This window comes from Chrysochloris asiatica, unplaced genomic scaffold (genome assembly GCF_000296735.1).
Source record: "Chrysochloris asiatica unplaced genomic scaffold, ChrAsi1.0 scaffold00073, whole genome shotgun sequence".
NCBI classification, from domain to species: Eukaryota; Metazoa; Chordata; class Mammalia; order Afrosoricida; family Chrysochloridae; genus Chrysochloris; species Chrysochloris asiatica.
Window position 1 is genome coordinate 7,715,159 of NW_006408591.1, and position 6,858 is coordinate 7,722,016.

Below are 6,858 nucleotides of genomic sequence, written 5' to 3' on the forward strand. Positions count from 1 at the left end.
TTGGCCCAGTATCAGACATTGTTTCATTCTGCTGTGCATAGGGTCACTGTGAGTCAGTGCCGACTTGATGGCACCTAACAACAACAACAACAACATTGCTGGTGGGAATGCAAAATGATGCAAACACTATGGAAAACATTTTGGCACTTCCTCCGAAAGTTGGAAATAAAAATACCATATGATTCAGCAAATCCTCTACTTTATATATATCCACAAGAAATATGAGCCATAACACAAGTAGATATATGTACACAAATGTTCATAGCAGCACTATTCATAATAGCAAAAAGATAGAGACAGAATAAGTGTCCATCAGTGGAAAAATGGATAAACAAACTGGTATATACACACAATGAAATATTAGGCTACCCTGAAGAATAACAAGGAAGTTGCAAGCCATATAACATGGATGAACCTTTAGTAAATTATGCTGATTCAAATTAGTCAGTCTCAAAAGGACAAATATTGCATAATACCATTATTGTAAAAGCTTAAGAAAAGATACCCATACTAAAAGGGAAAAAAAAATTATTTGTTGGTTACCGGTGGGGTTGAAAAATGGGGGTTATGGGTTGGTGGAGGGAGACAACAGTAGAGCACAGGATAAGGAGCAGACACATCATATTTCAGGTGTTGGGGAGGGCAATATACAAGAAGGGGGAGAGGGCAGAAGAACACTGAGGTTTGCATGGGCTAAATGGGACAGAGGTAAATAGTGATGCATGCTCAACTTTGGAATAATAGTGTTCTGTGATACAAGAATCTAAGCATAGTTTGAAGAGGGAAAATAATATTAAGATGCTTGACTATCTTATGAATATTGGTTTCCCTTGCCTACTATTGTAAAATAGACACTTGAGTGGCATAGAAAGGAATGTTGGGAATCATGTGAGCCTGTCTTCAGCCTATAACTGATTGGAATACCTAAAAGGGGTTCTCCAACTTTTCCAGTGAAATAGGCCTGCCTCTTGAGGTGCCTTTACAGAGTATAGGACCTTAGGTGTAATCCTGAGCCCCATCTCAGAACCTTCTGAGGTGGGACATTCCCACTAGAAAGGACGAGCAGGCCAGCCTTGAACAGCTAGAGCGACAGAAGATACATCTTCAAAAAAGATCATCAGGAAAAACCCAAAACAAAAATGGCAGTATGACTGGCTACTACAAGAATAAGCAAATTGTTCACCAGGAAGTCTTCAAGGCAAACAATAAAGTTCCTTCAGCACTAACGCCTCTCTAAGGGAACACATGAGCAGGTACATATGCTTGCTGATAACTGCACTGGTCTACTGGTGAGTGGAAGGGGGGGAAAGTTATCAATGAAGAAATGGGCTGAGTTCACCATGTTCCATAGACTCCTGTTGATCTGGAGATGAAAGAGAGAAGAAGGGCTGGTTGGTCTAAAATATGGTGAGACCAGGGGACACCTGAGCCAATGGACAAGGACATAGCCACAGAGGGCTAGAGATGAGAGTGAAGCATCCAGCTGATATGAAGTGAGGGGAGACACACAAGAATACCCAAGCTTGCAGATAATACCCATTTGACCTAGCCACGATGGCTTGATAATCAGAACTTGACTAGAGGAAGATAATAAAAAAAAATTTTTAAAGCAATTTTGATAAAGGAAACGAGGATAAATTGTTGCAGTTTGATGAGATTGTCCTTTGCTCATGGAGGTAGTAACTCTAAATACCAATAGTGAGGGAAGGAGTCTTCACATTAAGTATCAATTCTATCCCCTCTGTACATAGGTTGGATAGAGATGGGCATCTTAGATATTAGCTGCCTAAAATGAGGGGGCAATGCAGGCATGAAGTGTTTGGCTTATAAAGTTTCAAGAAGGATTTTAGTGTATAAGTATGAGGGGAGGAAAGAGTCCCCACTGAATAGTTTTTATCTTGTTTAGATGGGTCTGGTTAAAAGATATGGGGATAAGATTCATAGGAATCAATAGTGAGTAATATTTATCATAACTAATTGTGACAGTCACGATAAGTTTTTCATCTCTTTAAAGAACGATTTTGGAATCTGGATTTGGATTGCATTATACTACAGTTTGCTTTGGATCGTGTAGACATTTTCATTTTGCTAAGCCTTTCTATCCATGAGCATAGTACATTCTTCCATTTTTACAAATATCTTTTGGTTCTTTTTAGTAGTGTTTTGTAGTTTTCTTTGTATATATGTCTTTTGTTTCTCTGGTTACATTAACTCTTAAGTATTTCATCCTTTGGGTGGATATTGTAAATTATATTCTTTTCCTAATTTGTTTTTCAGAGTTGTCTTTTTTAGTATAGAGGAATCCAACTAACTTTTGTATGTTGAGCTTGTTATACACTGTCACTTTGCTGAATCTTTCAATGAGTTCCAACAAGTTTCTTATTGAGTCTTTGGGATTTTCTATATATAAAATTATATCTGCAGATAGAGATAGTTTTATTTCTTCTTTGCCAATTTGGATACCTTTAATTTGACTGTCTTGCCTTATAGCTCTGGTAAGTTTTCCAACACAATATTGAATATGAATGGTGATAAAGGGCATTCTTGTCTAGTTACTTTCACAAAGGGAATACTTTCCGTTTCTCACCATTCACAGTAGTTCTTGCTGCTAGATTTCTATACATGCTGTTAATTATGTTGAGGAATTTCCTTTCAACTTCTACTTTGTTGAGTGTTTTTATCAAAAATGGATGTTGGATTTTGTCCAATGCTTTTCTCTTTCAATTGATATAACAGTGTGGTCTTTTTCCTTTTTTTATTTATATCCTGAATCATGTTGATTGTTTTTCTAATATTGAACCATCCTTGCATCCCTAGAATTAATCCCACTTAGTCATGATGTATTATTATTTTTATATGTTGTTAAATTCTGTTGGCTAGGATTTCATTGAGAATTTTTGCATATAAATTCATGAGTTATATTGGTCTATAATTTTCTTTTTTAGTGATGTCTTTGCCTGTTTGTTGTATGAGGGTATGCTCCCTTCATCATATGTATTCAGAAGTTTTCCATACTTTCCTATATTCTGGAATAATGTGAGTAGTACTGATGTCAGCTCTTCTCAGAATGTTTGGCAAAATTCACCAATAAAGTCATCTGGGCTTAGAGTATTTTTGTGTGTTTAATCGGGGAGTTTTTTAATTACTTGATCAATTTCTTTTTTGTTATAAGCCATGTTTTTCTAAAAAAAATCAATTTGTTTCTAGATTTTTAGAAATACATAATTTTTAAGGACATTAGTTTTTTTTTTTGCCATATGAAGATTCTTTTGCCACTGAGATTGAGTAGAGAAATGTTTGATGGATGCTATGAAAAACACAGTTCTTTTCAATTTCTTTTCATTCTGAGGGATCTAGCTAATTGCAAATGAAAACAACTAAATACTTTATAGGAATCCTGGCGTGACACTGTGGGCTAATGTTCTGGATTGCGAAGTCAGTTTGAACTGCAAGGTCAGTAGTTCAAACCCACCATCTGCTTCTTGGAAACCTTATACAGAGTCACTTTGAGTCAGAACCAACTCGATTGCCCTTAACAACAATAACAAATATTTTATATATAAAATACTATGTATAGGTAATCCTTTTAATATTTAAATTATCATAGAATATAGAATGATATTTGTTATACTTAGCAATTTAAGATTACGTCATGCCTGTAGACTGATGAAAATAATAATTACTACTAATTGCTGGCTATTTAATATGGCAGGCTCTGGATTCTGAAATGTCCAAGAAAAGCCTCCAAAAAGCTTCACCATTACACTCATATCTTCTTTATTCACTTAGTATTATATTCTTTGAATCCCCTTCATTTCATAGTCACATATAATCCATCAAAATTTCTATGAACTTGAGTTTCAAAATGTATCTCAAGTATAACCACTCCTCATCACATTCACTTCTTTCCAATCCCAGTCATTTTTAGTGTTCTAAATTGTTTCCCTTCTCCCACTCTTGCCTCCCCAGTTTTCTTCACCAAAAAGAAGAATTGCATTGTATTTTCAGTATGTAAATAAGACCACATAATGCCTCGCTCTCAGAAACCTCCAATATGATAAAGATCTAAAGTTCTGATAATGCTTATAAAGACCATCTGACACCAGGTCATCTCTCCAAACATGTCGTCTACTATTCTTCACCCATTTTACTTGGCTTCATGTACATTGTCCATCTTGTTTCCATTCAAATACATGAAGATTATCTGTCTTCATGTGTTCTTCAATTTCATTAACCCCTGCTTTGGATACTTTGTACCCTGACATTTCCACCGCTTCTCCTTTATTTTATCTAGTCTTTGCTCACAGTCCATTTCCTCTAGGTACAGTTCTCTGATTAACGTGTGCAAAATAATCCTGATCACTTTCAATGTCACAGTTTTCTTCTTAGAAATGATGCTTGCTGTTCATAAGCACCACGACACATCTGTCATTTTGTGGTACTGTGGTGACTTGTGAATTGCTGTGATGCTGAAAGCTATGCCACCAGTCTTTTAAATGTCATCAATGTTAACCATGGTAAGCAGGCTTCAGTGGAACATCCAGACGAAGGTAGAACAAGGAGTAGGAGAGTCAGATCACTTATGAATAACAATAACAACATTTACTATCAATAGTTTTGTGTTGTTGATGCTTATATATTAGTTTACCATACATCTGCCCTACTGAAATGCAAGTTCCATGGAGGCAATGATGTATTTGACATATTATCCTGTAGCTCTAGTACCAAACAATGCCATTTACCATGTATTGTTGTTAAGTGCCATTGATTCGAATCCCACTCATAGCGATCCTGTGTAGGGTTTAAGAGGAATAGCTGGTGGGTTTGAACTGCTAAACTTTCTGTTCAAACTGACCTTGCATTCCAGTGTTTATCATACAGCACCACACCAGGATTCCACTTACTATATGGTTGTTGTAGTTGTTTTCAAGTGCCATACCCATAATAACCCTGTACAGGGTTTCCAGTGAGAAGTTTGTGAACTTGATCTACAGATCTTATGGCTCAAACAGACTTTCCAATCTAGCCCATTAATTCACAGCACCATACCAGGACTCGTACTATACAGTAGTTACCATAAATATGAATGTCCTAAATGTGGATGAATAAGTTTAAAGCTTTGTTAAACGTTTAGAGTTTTGATATAAGCTTGGAATACTTTTCCATTTGTTCAGGTTTTTGTTTTGTTTTGAATTTGTTAAGTCTTCTTTAGGACTTAGCAGGGCATAACCTACACCAGGGAAAGATGTGTGTGGCTGTTGGGATGGTTGTACTTTGTATGAACTGGAATTGTTAGGATTATTAAAGCTATCTTCACAATTTTTGGTTAACAATATTTATGCAACTTTCTAAGTTATAAAAAATGACCCAGATATTATTAACAATTTAGGATGGGAATAGTATATTTTCTGCCTCTTCCAAGATTCTTGTGCATTCTTATTAGGAACACTCAGGGTAAAGGAGAATTGGTCCCACAGTGAAATTCATCTATTATAAGTTGAATTCATCATCAGCATAAGTTGTTGTTAAGTCCTTTATAGTTGTTTCTGACTCATTGTTGTTTTTGTTGTTAGGTATCATTGAGTCAGTACTGATTCATAGCAACCTTATCCACAACAGAATGAAACACTACTCAGACCTAGGCCAATCTCACAACCATTGCTACACCTGAGCCTATTGCTGTCACTATTGTACCAGTCCATCTCATAGGAATTTTCTTTGTCTCCAACCCTTCACTTTAACAAACATGAAATCCTTCTCCAGGTCCATCCTGATTCTATGTCCAAAGCATGAGAGATGAAGTCTGGTCATCTTGGCTTTCAAGGAGCATTCTGACTGTACTTCTACCAACACAGATCTATTTGTTCTTTTGGAAGTCCATGGTACTTTCAATATTCCCCTCCAATACCATAACTCAATTGTATCAACTTTTCTATGGTCTTCCTTATTCACTCCAACTTTCACTTGCATATGAGGTTATTGAAAAATACCACGGCTTGGATCAGGCACACCTCAGTCCTCAAACTGACATCTTTGTTCTTCAATACTTTAAAAAGGTCTTGTACAGCAAATTTGCATAATGCAATAAATCATTTGATTTATTGACAAATGCTTCCATGAGTGTTCATGGTTGATTCAAGAACAATGAAGTCTTTGATAACTTCAATCTTTTCTCCATTGATAAGAATGTTGTTTATTGGTCCAATGGTGAGGATTTTTGTTTTCTTCACATTGAGATACAGCCCATATCGAAGGCTGTGGTTTTTGATCTTCACTAGTAAGTTTTTGGAGTCCTGGTGTGACACTGTGGGTTAATGCACCAGACTGCAAAGCCATTTGAACTACAAGGTCGGTGGTTCAAGCTCACCAGCTGCTCCTTGGAAACCCTATACAGGGTCGTCCATGGTACTTTCAATATTCTCCCCCAACACCATAACTCAAGTGCATCAATTCTTCTTTATTCACTACCCAAATTTCCACATGCATATCAGGTTATTGAAAATAGTACGGCTTGAGTCCTGTACACCTTTGTTCTCAAGCTGACATCTTTGCTCTTCAACACTTTAAAATGGTCTTGTCCAGCAGATTTACCTAATGCTATACGTCCACGCTGATAACGCCTGATAAGCAGCGAACACTCAGAGCAGCAGCGAGCACTTCAAGCAGCAGCGAGCACTTCGAGCAGCAACTAGCACTTCGAGCAGCAGCGAGCACTTTGAGCAGATGTGTAGTGAGGAGCTCCAACAACAACAACACGGAATACTGGGCCACAAGGCTGTTTAATGGAAAGTCTCATCTATCTCACGAGGAGGACCTGGTGGATTTGAGCTGCTGACTGCGGGGTTCACAGCCAGATTT